A 15614-nucleotide genomic window follows, 5' to 3' on the forward strand; every position below is an offset into this window, starting at 1 on the left:
ACGCACACGTGCGGACACAAATGGACACGCACACACAAATTGTAAGCCGGCTGAGGAGGCCATGGTAGAGGTCCTTGCACATGGTTTGGCAGTGTGAAAATATACAGAATAAACTGCAGACAGGACTGGGCAGTGATGGTTTTGTTGTTCTGTACAGTTTTGCAAACACAATCAAACACACACAAGCACAGGTCAGAGAGCCCCAGTGGCATCAAAACTGGCAGGCACACTTCCGCTGTGCTCCAACAAGCCAGCATGCTTTTCTTTGCCACACTGCCAATATGCTTCCCCCTCCTCACACAAACACACACACAGCCCACTGGTTTTCCTTTGTCCCCTCCAATCATCCAATACTGTAAGCCCTCACAGGCATTGGAGACAATGAGAAGTTCAATGGGAAAAAGTGAGCTAATTTGTGGACATGTGCTTTGTTACTCTTTCAATAAAAATTCCCTATGAACATGACGATTACATAACTACAACAAAGAGGTTTTTGGCAAAACCTCAATCCCGTCTCCCTTGCACCCGTCCCTTTAGAAATTCTGCAGTGGATCATCAGCTTGGTAAAAACAGGTATCACTTTGGTAATTTAATATTGAAATAACTTTTTGTTGTATTATACACTAGTTTGGACAACACATTTCCCATTCCCCTGCGTTCCTTTTGACGCTATATTAGCCGCTAGTTAACGAGAGCTGTTTCAGGGCGTACATGAAACGTTTGTGGTCACGGAACTATACTGATGGGCACGTGATTGTCTTAAATGGAAATGGTGGTAGCTGCAGCAAAATGCGTATATTGTTTAGCAGATTCTGCAATTCAACCTTTCATTCTATATTTTTGATGCATTATACATAGTAGCTGTTTGGTTTTGCAGGGTTCGGAAATGCTAGACAGGCAGTCTGTTCATAGGCGTGGCTCAGTTTTGATCTAAATGGTGCTTGATAGCTTTTGTGCTTTGTTGTTTGTTTGTTTAATCAATGCGATAAAACTGAGAATTTATGACATTTTGTCCTATCTTTATCATCAGTTATGACCCACATTTGCTTAGAGTGGGCCTTTCATTTCCTTCTTCACCCCCACCCGCTTTTCTGCGCACGCACACACACACTTGCGAGTGTGCGCACATGCACAAATAAACACATACTTTCTAGGCCGGGCAGCTCCTGGCATTCACTTCAGGGTTTTGGCTTGTACCCCTTGCACTGTGGCACATAGACACGCACACATTCACTGTAAGATCCTGTTCATCAGCCTTTATTGTCCCAATCAAAGCCATGCCTTTCTGACCTCTTTTAATATTGAACACTGCAAGCTGGTACATAAGTTTGCCTCAGTCTATAAAAATTAGGAGCATTAGTGTTTTTGCATTTCTGTGCATAGGGATACACGCTTCTACTCAAAGTGGAGCTGGATTGCTGTGAGTTGCCCCTGACACTAAACTTAATTCTCTGAAGCAGGGCTGGGGATAAATATTTCAAGGTCATTCTGTTTGCTCTTTGTTGTCTTCTTCCGGGACTGTTGACTTTAATAGGAATATATGCATGCCTAACTAGAGGCTTTAGAAAAGAATCACCAATCCTGCTGTGTCTCCTCTGCCTATAGTCACAGGCTAAAAGATGAAAGATTACTTACAGTGGACAAATAACCATGTGTTCTAATCTGAGCGAGAGCAAACACAAGCCCTAACCCATGTGGCGTTTATTTGAATGTCATTGTTCACTTTCTCCTCTAGGGATAGATAAAGGATTACAAAGAAGGATTGTTTTATTAGGTCTAGCTATCCTATAAGATTTAACAATTATGAAGCATCCCAAATTTCCAGAAAAAAAATTGCCAAAATGTCTGAGTTCAAGTCCTCATCATGATTACAATCATCAGGCACACAGGTTTCCTCCCACATCCCAAAAACATGCAGCATTAATTGGGACTCTAAATAGCCATTCAGTGTGAATGTGAGTGCAAATGTTTATGTGTTTATATGCGCCCTGCGATTGGCTTCCGACCAGTTCAGGGTGTACCGCTCGTCTCGCCCAAAGATAGCGTGGTGAGGCTCCAGCAAACCTAGGGAAGATAAGCGGTACAGAAAATGGCAAGAGAGATTTCATACTTTTCATAACTTTTACAGGGAAATGAGATTCACTGCCTACCTCGGCTGCCTCATCCTCTCACATTCGGTATCCCTCATTTTCCATTCACGTCAGCTGCTGTTTTTTCTCCCTTTTTAAAAAATCACAGAAGTGCCAGGCACAAATAGAGATAAATAAGGAAGAAATGTGAAACCGGGTAGAAGTTGCAAGAGGGCCGTAAAATATGCAAGTCTCCCATGATAACCGTTGAGGTGCGGCAAGTTTATGTCTTGTAAGAAAATTTCTTTCGGCTTGTCCCTTCCGGGGTTGCCACAGTGTATCATTTCAGATGAACGCACATATATGTCTGGCACAATTTTTACACCGGATTCCCTTCCTGACGCAACCCTTGTCAGGGAGTGGAGGCCCCAGTGGGATATGAACACACAACCCCTGGTTTACCAAACCAGTACTCTACCCACTGAGCTACAGGGCCTCAAATGTCAAACTGAGACAGAAAATTTGTAGACTCGGTCTTAATTGACAAATGATGACGCAGATGCACCTCATGAATCTAATTTTTAGGTTCTTACTTTTCTATGTATAAAGATGTTAAAAACATTGTCTCTACCGAAAACAAAGATTGTATGATGATGAACCTGACCCATGAATAGATTATTTTATTTTCTAAGTGGTAAACAAGTGTCCTCCTGGTAAACCATACATCATAGTACGTGTCACTGTATACTCAACCTAGCTAGTTGGGATCTTTTCTTTCCAAAGTTAGTGAAGACAAAATTGTGAGGATGTATCTCAAGAACATGTTTAATGTATAAGAAGATATGTCATTTTGTCAGATAATGTAACATAATGAAGTTGATGCAAGTGTCCACTCCATTAAGTTGGCTGGCATGGATCATTACAGGCTGTGTTAGAAGACAGCCCAGAGCAAAGGACCCCTCATGATACATTCGCAAATGAATGCATGTTTACAAAAATGAAAAGAAAAGAAAAACAGTCTATGGGCATGGATGTGCATTTGGTCTTTGTGGTCTTTTCCAGAGTCTTGTCTGTAGTAACAATCATTCATCAATGTGTGTTTCTGAATTTGTGTGAGCATTCCATTATGAATAGAAAACACATTCAGGTGCATTCTTCACTGTAATCTGTACAAATTTCAATGATCCCTTGGTGTGTTGTGCTGCCATGCATATGCAAAGGCTTCCTAAGCTTCTATGTGTAGCAGCAGGAATGTCAATGCATGAAAGTGTGTTTCGGAGCAATATGGTGGCAGCCTCCATTCTGCGTCTCAGCTTGTCAGGGAAATATAATTTGCGCCTTCAGTGCTTTTCACCTGGCTCATATGCAGCATGCAAATTTATTTCTCTAATAATCAGACTGTGCGACGGCCCTCCTCCAGGATTAATGACAGCATTCCTGGGGCCTTTCCGCCACCCCAGACCACAGAAATAATACCACCATGCACACCCACAAACACACGTACACACACACGCACACGCACACACACGCACACACACACACACTGACGTGGAAAAATTGTGTTAGTTCTACATAGAAAAACGTCAGGGTATTTGTCCTGCTAGACATTATAATGGGCTGGTGCATCGTCAGATTGCAATGTCATTTCAAAAAACCTTGAATACAAATAATGGGCAGAAGGGTGGAGGAGGAGGGAAGGGGAGCAGGGGCACGGAGGATAGATGGTGCGTTCCCTAATCCAGTGGGCTAGTTATCCTTCATTTCAGGGAGAGTGGTGTAGTGGTGACACACATACACACCTACACACATAGAAAAGAGAAACACATGGCTCACTTATTAAAATAAAGTGTACTGCATTGTGCAGAGCTTGCTGCTTTCTTGGGACTCATCCCTTTTCTCGCCTTCTTTCACCGTTAATTAATCTTAGAGATTTTTTTTGCACCCCTCGTACTCTCTCAGCCCTCCTCAGCCCCAGCTTTCGTTTTTTTTTTTTTTTTCAAAGCAAACAGCCTGAAATATGGATACAAGTATTAATTATAACCCCGTGTGTGGGTGAGGATCAGTTTGCGTCTGCGTGTTTTTGCTATGGAAGAAAGAGAGGTGAAAAAGAAGAGGAAACAATGTGCCAGCGCCACCACCCACTGCCTGGATCTGTCACAAGTGCCTCGGAAGAGAAAGACGAGGAAACAGCGGGTGGAGGGAGATACATGTGGAGATGGTGTGAAAGACGAAAGAGAGGAAGAGCATGTGTTGGCACGTGTGTATATTCTGCTCTACATTTGCTCTGCTCCCACCTTCTGAAGACTGAATCCATTCACCTAAAAATGTTGTGTGGCTCAATCACAAGCGAGGTCATACAAAACCTTCACTGAGCGCGTTACTGTGCACTACCATGCGCCACAAAGCTGGTGAACTCCAGTTATGATTCTGCACCCTGACACGCAGCCACCGTTGGTCACTTATCTTTTTAATTAACATCTCACTCCCTCCTCAGCCTTTTATTCACTCTCCTTCCTCCCTGATTTCCCCCTTTTCCCCTTTTGTGGCTGTAATTCTTAGCGGATTTAAATGACGATTTTGGTCAATGCGCATTCATCTTCATCACTTGGAAGATGTGTCTATTATATTAAAAACTTACATTTAAAACATACGGAGAGTTTCTACTTGTTTTTCCTTTCGGCTTGCCCCGTTAGGGGTTGTCACAGCGTGTCATCTTTTTCCATCTAAGCCCTTCTCGTGCATCTTCTTCTCTAACACCCACTGTCCTCATGTCCTCACTCACAACATCCATCAACCTTTTCTTTGGTCTTCCTCTCACTCTTTTGCCTGGCAGCTCCATCCACAGCACCCTTCTACCATTATACTCACTCTCTCCCCTCTGCGCATGTCCAAACCATCGATTTCTGCTCTCTCTAACCTTGTCTCCAAAACATCCAACTTTGGGTGTCTCTCTAATGAGCTCATTTCTAACCCTATCCAACGTGCTCACTCCTTGAGAGAACCTCAACATCTTCATTTCTGCTACCTCTAGTTCTGTTTCCTGTTGTTTCTTCAGTGCCACTGCCTCTAATACGTACCACATGGCCGGCGTCACCACTGTTTTATAAACTTTGCCCTTCATCCTAGCAGAGACTCTTTTGTCGCATCGAACACCAGACAACTTCCGCTAACTGTTCCACCCCGCTTGGACACGTTTGACCCGTTGGATCTGTGATGCAGTCCCACCTCCACCTTAAATTCTTCTGACACACCAACGGCACACGTCACCGCTGTTCTGCTGCCGTAATACATGTCCTGTACTAATCTAACATTTCTCCCCCACACCAGAGTTGCACATGCAGTACCATAGTTCCTCTCTTGGTACTCTGTCAAAGGCTTTCTCTAGGTCTACAAAGGCACAATGTAACTCCTTCTGACCTTCTGTGTACTTTTCCACGAGAATCCTCAAAGCAAATAATGCATCTGTGGTACTCTTTCTAGGCATGAAACCATAATGTTGCTCGCAGATACTGTCTTGAGTCTAGCCTCCACTACTCTCCCAACACTTCATTGTGTGGCTCATCTTTATTCCTTTGTAGTTTCCATAGCTCTGAACATCGCCTTTGTTCTTGAAAATTGGGACTAGCACAGTTTTCCGCCATTCTTCAGGCATCTTCTCTCCTGCTAGTATTCTATTAAATAAGTAGGTCAAAAACTCCACAGCCACCTCTCCAAATTGCTTCCATACCTCGACTGGTATGTTATCAGGACCAACTCTCTTTCAATTTTTCATTCTGTTCAGTGCCTTTGTAACTTCCCCCTTACTAATCATTGCCACTTCCTGGTCATTCACGCTTGCCTACATAAAAAGTTATGGATATTTTATGCTAGGTAGATTGGCTTTGCTTTCTAAACAATTTTACAATTGAAATAATTAAAATGTAAAATCAATCAATTCTTGTGTCAAAATATGACCATTATAATTCCTTCACATGATAAGATTTTTTTTTAATAAAGTCAATCCCTTTTCTAGATCTAGATTTTTAAAAAGTGGACAGTTGCAGTTAGAGTTAACATCAGCCAACAGTATTGTGTGGAGTGAAAGTTAAAACATTGTTACATGGTGGTTTGATCCACAATTCAAGACTTGGGCCTGATCCTAAAAGCGATGAAAATTGGATGGACACGCCAACAGATTGTGCTCGATGTTGTTAGGGACGTTGCATGTGGTTGCGATGCTTTACAGTGGATTCCAAATATGCTAAATTGCATTTGCATTCATTCCAACAAATTGTGCTCTTAAGTTAACTCTGATGCTTTTTCCTACACATACATTTGTATTGTACGAGAAAATAATGTGAATGCTCTGATAATTTGGAGGAAATCAGCTTACTTACTCTCTCGCCTCTGGACATGACCAAACCATCGACGTCTGCTCTCTCTCACTTTGTCTCCAAAACACCCAACTTTGTCTGTCCCGCTAATGAGCTCATTTCTAAACATATCCATCCTCCTCACTCCTAGAGAGAACCTCAACATCTTCATTTCTGCCACCTCCAGTTCTGCTTACTATTGTCTCTTCAGTACCACCGTCTCTAATCCATACATCATGGCTGGTCCCACCACTGTTTTATAAACTTTGCCCTTCATCCTAGCAGAGACTCTTGTGTCACACCTTCGTCCAGATGTTCCAACCTGCCAAACTGGACTGCCTGGACCTGTTTCTTCACTTCCTTACCACAGTCACCATTTCTCTGGATTGTTGACCTTAAGTATTTGAAGTCGTCCACCCTCGCTATCTCTTCTCCCTGGAGCCTCACTCTTCCCCTCCCCTCTCATTCATTCAGAACTTGGGAAAGCACACACGAAAAAGCTTCCACTGGGAAAGGTCAGCACCAATTGTCAGAGCACTGTTGAACGGAGTTTTGTCACAGAGGATGTGTATTGAATCCTTCTTGTGACTATCTTCAAGTCAACCATTATAAAATTCAGAAGTTCCAAAATTGCATTGCTCAATAGAGCAAGATAATTTGTGTTTGTGTCATATTCAAAAATGTTAACTCAAGCAGAAAAGTTCTCCCCGTCTCCCATAATTTTGCATCCTCCACGTTGGGCGAGCAAAATTAATGAATTTGCATATACAGTACTCCTCTCAGAATGTGCAAAATCAACTGTGCTGAAATTTTGTTTATCAGACGCAATCTTGGATGAGCCCGGTCAGTAATCAGCTTCCATGTCTGTTTGCGTGAGCAATCAAGTTTGTGCCCACTTTTGCTTATGAAAACCTAAAAAGGTCCCATGCCATCAATGTCATTATTTTCTTTGACTCTTTTATTTATAAACATAGTGTAGGTCAAAATGAGTCAGTAACAAGGTTTAAGTTTGACATTGAAGGCGGTTTGTCAGTTGAATGTAAAAGGCAATAAACACCATAGTGGGTGGATTTCAAATCACCATCATAGTTTTCTCAATTAATATTACTTATTCACATTGTGGTTGATATCCATCCAGTCCACCCAGCTGAATGGCAAGACGGCATTCCCAGGTTTTAAGAGAGTGATTTTCATCATATACATACAAACACAATCTATGAAGTTATGCATACAGACCCATTATAAAAAATGTAAAATATTTCCATAATTCAATTCAAAAAGTTAAACTTCATAGATTCAATGTCCAAAATTTAAATAATTTCACATCTATTCTTTTCACAAAATCAGCAATTACAAAACAAAAATACTGTGACAAAATCGCCATTTACTTGTCAGTTTTTGCAGAAATAAAAAGAAATTAGGATCAGATTACATCCGTCAAAATATGGTGCAGTGATCCAAGGCGCTCTTTTCCTTTCTAGTATAAAGTGTGCTTCATTTTTGAATGGAATTATGGAAATAAATAAACTTTTCTGTGATATTCTAAATGTGTAAAAAATGGTCTGTAAGTTTTTTCCCAAAATATTTGATATTTGTAGTGGATAATGTAGCTATGGATGAAATGGTGAGGTTTGTGGTTACTCTGGACAAAATGTCAAGAAGCCATCAAAGTCATAAAATTTACAATATGTTCAAATGAAAATATACCCCTTGTTTTTTATTTTCATCTTTGTACGCTTTCAACTCAGGTCCCCTGTTAGTGGAACAGCAGTCCAAGACTTTATCAATTCTGGTTCACAATGATTGTTGAACAAGGATCCAAAGGGAGCTTTGCTATGATCGCTTGGCCACCACAAGGCACAAGACACTGAGGTATCGGCAAGGATAAATTAGAACAAAGTGTTTTTTAATGATAAATTTATGAATAAAAGCAATCTAATCATAAAAAAGAGTATTTACATAATGACTTAATAAGAAATCCAGCTTTCTCAACAGGTAGCATTTAAGAAAAATATCTTAAGAAGGCCATCCTGGACATTTCCAGTCCAAATTATCTTGCAGTTCGGATAAAAGGACAGCAAAGATTATGAAAATATATATATATTTTTAAATAATGGCATGAGACCTTTAAATAAATCACGTCCTTAGTTTATTAACAAAAATTTGGGACTGTAGGACTTAGGCCCTCCTATTCCCTGGGACATAACGATTACAATACAGATTTTCCTAAAATGTACACTATCACGGTTCTTTGATGGCCAATCGGCAAGTCTTCTTTCGTTCTCTCCTCCTTTAACACACAAAAATGTTGTTAATGTTTTGGATATACACTCTACTTAATCTTATCAGTCCTTTAGTTGGTCATTAATAACAGGGATGACTGATGCCGAATTTAACTTACCACAAAAACTAGAAATCCATACTGTACTTCAAAACCCATGGGTGGGTCCTGGAGCAAGAGTAATTAATTCATTCATCTTCATTTGTACTGAAAACCAGCAATGTCATCATGAAATCAATAAGAACAATATAACCAAAAAATGCAATGTTATCTATTTGAATTTATATATATATGTATTTAGAAAATGCACAGTCTATATTTTTACAAGCTTTAAGCTTAAAGTTAATTGTTCAGGAGTTAATTTTTTTTCCTGGTCTGCTACCGTGCAGGGCCATGTTTATGTACAGTACTTTGCTTTCACACCGCAGAATGGACGAAAGCTACTTTAGTGTGACACCGTGAACCTCACTCTTTGTATTTACTGTTTATGTGCGTGCCTCGCTTTGTGTGTGTGCCTTTATCAACTCAAACGTTCATACTTTCTACAAAACGGAGAAACTTCTTAGAAATGAATGAAGGTGGATATGCGCTGACCCATATGCAGCGGTGAGGGCGGAGAACAAGGTCTACACGGGTCAAACAATATACTGTAAATGCACTGAAAAACGTTTTTTTTTCTCCTTTTCTATAATAGCTTGTCAGGTATTTTTTACAGGTTTGCGAGCTAGACTAAAAGGCATGAAATGAAAGGAAAATAGAGTTTTGTGCTCAAAGACAATTTTACTTTTTATGCAAAGGTTTAAGTAAATCTGTTAACATTTCTAAACTATTAAAAAGTAGGGCAGCATGGTCCTAAGGACCCAGTCAAATCCAGCTTCACCTGTCTGGAGTTTGCATGTGCTCCCTGTACCCCCAATATCATACAGTATTTAAGAAGAACTGAAATTGTTTTGTACAGTGCTGTCAAAAAGTATTTACCCCCTCTTAATTTCTAATTATTATTTTTTTAAATATCTATCACACACATTTTACAATCATCAATTCGATTTTAATATCAACTGGAGACAACCCAGGGAAATGCAAAATGCAGTTTTCCAATGACAAAGATTGATTAAGGCATTGAAAAAAAGGTTAAAAGCCATTTCCAAACCTTTGGGGCTCCAGCAAATCACAGCAGAGCCATTATCCACAGAGAGAAAAAAACTGGGAATAGTGCCAAACCTTTTTAGGAGCGGACAACCAACTAAAATTACTCCAATAGTGCAATGATGACTCAACCAGGAGGTCACAAAAGAACCTCCTACAACATCAAAAGACCTGCAGGCCTTGCTAGGGTCAATTAAGGTCAGTGTTTGTGACTACCATCAGAAAAACACTTGCCAATAATTGCATCCATAAGAGACCTCCCAGGTGAAAAAAAAATCCTATCAGCAATGAGTATAGAGACTCATCTCACATTTGCCAAAAAAAACATCTTGATGATCCTCAAAACTTTTGGAGAAACATTCTGTGGACTGATGAGTCAGAAAGTTTACTTTTTAGAAGATGTTACATCTGGTGTAAAAATGGCAGAGCATTTGATTAAAAGAACATTACTCCAACAGAGAGGCATGGTGGTGGCAATGTGATGGTCTTGGGCTGCTTTGCAGCCTCACGACTAGGACAGCTTGTTGTGATTGATGGAACAATGAATTCTTCTGTGAAACAGAAAATCCTGAAGGAGAACATCGGTTTGCACTCTCAATCTCAAACGCTTGGATCATGCAGCAGGATAGCAATCTGAAACATACCAGCAAGTCCAACTCTGAATGGTTAAAAAAAAAAAATGAAGGTTTTGGAGTGGCCAAGTCAAAGTCCGGATTTAAATCCAATTGAGAGGCTGTGATGGGACTTTAAAGAGGCAGTTCATTCCAGAAAATCCTCCAATATGGAGGAGTTGAAAGAATTCTCCAAAGAAGAGTGGGACAAAATTACTCCGGGGCAACGCTTGGGTTTCAGTTATTGCTGCCAACGGGGGCACTACCTGAAATTAGGTTCGGGGGGCAATTACTCTTTGACAGAGGGTCAGAAAGGTTTGAATTTTTTGTGTAACCTAATTAATTAAATTGTCATTTGACAACTGGATTTTTTATTTGAAAGCTTTGTGTGTGATAGAGATGCAAAAATAAATAAATAAATCAGGAAGGGGCCAAAAACATTTCCATGGCACTCTAAATCAAATTTTCTACCTTGTAGGCTTACTTTTTTAGTACTTAGTACATAGTTTGACATGTAGAGCAACAAAGGTGGATGCATAATCTTTTCAAAATAAAACATATTATTCCAATAATCATTAACATAATTGTTGTTCAGTTGCTCTGTGCAAAGGTGGTACCAATGGCACAACGGACCAGTACCAGTCCATGGCCTGATGGTCGGGGACTCTTCATCTATGGTTCGCCAATGTCATGATACTGTATGTGTTTAGACATTTTGGATTTTATTTTATTTTACTGTGTTACGTGGAGTTCTCTGTTTGTTCCTGTGTTTGGGTCAAATGTTCTTTTCACCAAAGATCCCAATGAGGAGTCAATGTGAACGATAAAGGGCAAGGGGAGAAAATATTGGGAAAAATTAGGCATTTACTTGAGGTTATCATTTAATGGAGACATCAATTAAAGATGATGTCAAGTCATTGACAGGGGTTACAAATCAATATTCTTTATGGATGTATTATAAGTATCATATGATGTCCACTTTATGCTGAAGCTAAAGTGAAATTATTAAACTAAATTATGACAAGACTCTTCACAACTGTGCGAATGCAATAAGTAAGTTTTCCGAGACTCTCACTCCTCACTTGGAGCAAATATTTGTTGTAACTTGTAAATATGCACCCAGTATTGATAGATAGCTTTTGGATTATTTGGAATGAAAAAACAGTGTAAAACTATCAAATATTAATTTGTATTTTCTGGGTGTCCAAATTCATTGGACACAATTCCATTCTTATTTTTGCAGACTTTGCTTATGTAGAAACCACGAGGAAGTGTTGTTAAATAATTCTGTTGTTGAATACTGCAAAATATGAAACAGAATCAGCCAAAATAAGCATTCTTAAATTTTATGTACTGCTCCGTTTCCAGTTCAGTTCATCTTCCCCAATGTTTGTTCCTCACTCAATGATGTGCATTCAAGATAAGTTAAATGCTCCAGCGTGATAACAACTTTCAGATCGAAGCATAGAGAAGTGAAGACTTCGGAATTTTGCAGTGCCCATTTTCACACAAAGCTTTTCCATGGGTGCAAAAGCACAGGAGTACACCAAAATGCACTTTGAAAAGGCAATCTTATAGTTTGACGTAAACCTCACCTATGGCAAATTCACTCAAAGTATACCAACACCACAATAGCGTTTGCAAAACAAGTGTTTGGTGCATTGATGTTGCATTTATTCATAACAATAGTTCAACCACAATTCTTCCTAAGTCTGTAAAAGTGGAAGCAGCGGGCACAATGGCGAGTTGGGAATGGGTCTAAGAGGTCCGTGTAGAGTTTAGATGCTCTCTCTATGCTTGTGAGTTCTCTCCGTGTACATCCGCAAATAGTTCAAAAACCTGCACTATATGTTTGGTTCATAGAAGACATAAGATGTAAATGTGAACGTGAATCCAAGTATTGCTTTGCACATTAGCACTTGTGCTACTTTGTGATTTGCAGACAGGAATTATTATACAGATATGAATCAATGTACTTTTTGCATGAATCTGCAAACATAACTCCTGACAAAATATTTCTTCAACCAATGTAAAATATATTTTGGTTGCCTTGGAAATTACGCACCTGCAAATGCTTTATATGTATGAGGTGCAACAATGAACAAGGCTTGCAGCTATGCTAAGCATTCTGCCAAGTGGCAAAGTGCTTAGTATGTTGTGCAACAGCTCTCTCTACTATTGTGTTATAATATTTGTTCATATCTCTCACTCTGTGCTCGTTCAGGCTTTTTGGGTATCACACTTCTGTCACCATTTGTCAAGACTTAGAGTGACACAAACGCTTGATGAGTGACTGAAAGGAGATAGAGGATGGACTTCTTTGACAAAAGCTGCTGAGAACATTGACAAAGTGAACCAGCCGGTGTGGAGCAACTCAGCCAGAGCAGGAAGTCAGTGCAGAACACAATTATTCGTGCAAGAGCTGGGGATGCAGAAGATGTGGACTAAGATGCTGTACAAGCTTTAGGGGGATGATCAGAAGGTCAGAAGTCCATGTTTCTCAAGACTTGTTCGAGAAGATTGGGGAAGAAAAGAGACAAACACTGTGTTGCGGGTTTCTAAACCATTTTTCTTTGCTCCTTGTTTGTGTTTGTGCATCCTTCACTCGTGTGTGATAGCAAAACACACAAAAGCTGGAAAAAGAATAAAGAGAGAGAGAAGAGATCAATAATATGGCAGAATAGTACCAGGTTTTTGAGTGGAGCTGCTGTTTTCTTGTTTCCTTATCACACAGCATTCATAATGGAAGATTATAAAAAAGTGAAAGTACTGTATTTTGTTTGAACACATTAAATGACTTCTATATATATTTAATTTTTCATTTGAATCACCGTCAGAATGTCTTCTTTGCCCTGTTGTATGCACATGGCTTTGCTTTCCCCAGTAACCTTTAAAAGATCAATGACAGTGCTTTGTATTGGTTTAGTGCAATTTTTACCCATGAACTGTTGATGCATTAGGCATCTTAAAGAGGATACAGGGGAATAAACCTCAGCATGAGGAGTCACTCTGTACTAAGTACAATTAAACAAATATATTCTGTTTACTTTATTGCAGAATTCAGGAAAAACTGAAGGTTTTATATGCCACAGGGAAGACCTGACTTCTATACCTCTTCTGCAATTTTAGATGTCACACTTGTTTCAAATTCCTTGTGCATCAGCCGTGGCTCACAGAAAGTGGACAGTCCGGTGGTCATCATTCCTGAGTAGAGGACAACTCACTAGTGACCAATTAGGTAAGAGATGGCAAAGCTGCATGAGGGTGGAAAAAGGCCTATAATTGGCTGTGAAGACCGAGTGTGGCCAGGGTTTTGTTACTGTGAAGACCTGAGACAGGACAGCAATACCATTAATATCAAAGGGTTCCTTGCTTTTGCACCTCCTGAACTCCTGAACCAAACAAAAATACAGCAACAAGAGCTGGGAAGTCACAGAAGACCCACTTGTGAGCTTTCTGTGTGCTTTATGTTGTGTTTACAGTGAATCTGTCAACTAACTTTAATTTATGTCGTGAAAATGTGCAAGTAGTTCAAATAAAAACACCCAATGTGCAATATTTTGTATGGCTAATTGCTCACACTTCACCCACTACATCAAGTTCAGTGTGAAAAAGAGCAGAAGGAATGTAGATTTCATAATGTCTTCCATGTTCAAGTTTATTGTTTAATGCCTTATCAAAACCCACATTATAAAAAGCCATCATGTCACCTGTCAACGTTAATCTAAGATGAAGTTACGCATGCATTTAGGAGACCAGGATACTATGAACACCACATTTCATCCCAAATGAGTTTTTATTAAAATGTACGCTTAATTAAATTCCACAATGAGGCTCTAGTGAACAATCCAAGACAGCGGCGACTCTGATCCCCCTCCCACCCTCTTGTTTAAAGTAATTACGCTGGCCTGACATGAGTGAGCACACTGCCTGAGACCCTTCTAATGAGTTAAGCAAGAAAAATCGCCACAGTTGCCTTTGGTGGCAGCAGCTAATTGCCTGGACACGTCAAACCACCACTAACACTAAAATGTGGATTTCTTTATACATTTTTTTTTAATCACACCGATTAATTTCACATCTGACCATGGTCCCGTTTGGAGTGTGGGTAAGAATAAGAAGGCCAAAATATGTTTACTTAAAAATATGGACTCATTGTTTTAAAGTGCTGTAGTATGCTGATAATCTCCACAATGGTAGATAAATTAAAAGCAGCTGCTTACAATACAGAGAATTATTGATGGGCATGTAAAGTGTCGGTTAATGGATGAACAGGCCACTGCATACTCAATCAGTTAATTGAAGTAGCCCATAAAACACAATAATAGAAAAAACACATTTAGTGTAGTAAATGAAACTAAATGTTCAATACATATTTACGAATGTAACATGAATAATAATTATTTTAAAAATGTTGACTTGGATAATCCAAATACACCAACTTTATCATTCAGAAATGACATCTCAGTTTGCCTGCAGGCTGCAATATCTAATGAAATATATAATATGACAACAACAAAAAAAGTCAAAGCAATCCTGTCACTCATTCTATCATGGACACATCCATGCACAAAGAAAAACTCAGTACTATAGAACTATGCTGTTGTATCTATAAACATCTTCAATGTTCGTACTAACATTTGAAAATATTTCTCGACCCCCAAAACAGGAAAATCAGTGAGACAGCACATAATTATTCATGTTTCACTTAACCTTTAACATGCAGTACTATACAGTGCCCCAGCCGGTGTCTGCATATTGCTACCAGATTATTATGAGAATGGATAGACATTTGTCCTTGTTTACGAGCACCGCTAAAGCATCCTTGGCCATGCTTTCTTACACTCCACATGAATAGCATTCCCTGGACCCCGGAGGCTCCCAACTTCTCCTGAGACCTTTAAGTGTTTGTTGACAGAGTAACAGACTTTGGCTTGTTTAGCTTTCTCCACTGTCTAAAATTTAAAAGGTCACTCACAATTCCTTTGCAAGTTGCACCCCCTTGAAAGAGAAAGGAAAAAAAAAAAAAACAACCACAGGAAAATGCTCTTACGAGCAGACCCTGAAAGCTCTGGTTGAAAAAAAAAAAATGAATCCCTGCTGCCACAGTTACCAAGTTTACCAACATGTCTCTATGGTTCGAAATATCAAAATT

General features: G+C 39.5%; 1 long non-coding RNA gene across 3 annotated transcripts in view; it reads left to right on the top strand.

Moving 5' to 3' along the window:
* Positions 1-476: 476 nt before the first annotated feature.
* LOC133510029 (uncharacterized) overlaps positions 477-15614 on the top strand; it is a 38221-nt gene continuing 23083 nt past the window's right edge. For 2 of the 3 annotated variants that reach the window (XR_009797497.1, XR_009797496.1), the window contains exons 1-2: positions 477-573; positions 13589-13697. This is a non-coding gene — a long non-coding RNA (uncharacterized LOC133510029). Of the gene's footprint in view, positions 574-12683; positions 12942-13588; positions 13698-15614 lie in introns of all 3 variants that reach the window. The other variant, XR_009797498.1, reaches the window with a different exon arrangement.

This window comes from Syngnathoides biaculeatus, chromosome 12 (assembly GCF_019802595.1).
Source record: "Syngnathoides biaculeatus isolate LvHL_M chromosome 12, ASM1980259v1, whole genome shotgun sequence".
Taxonomy (NCBI): Eukaryota; Metazoa; Chordata; class Actinopteri; order Syngnathiformes; family Syngnathidae; genus Syngnathoides; species Syngnathoides biaculeatus.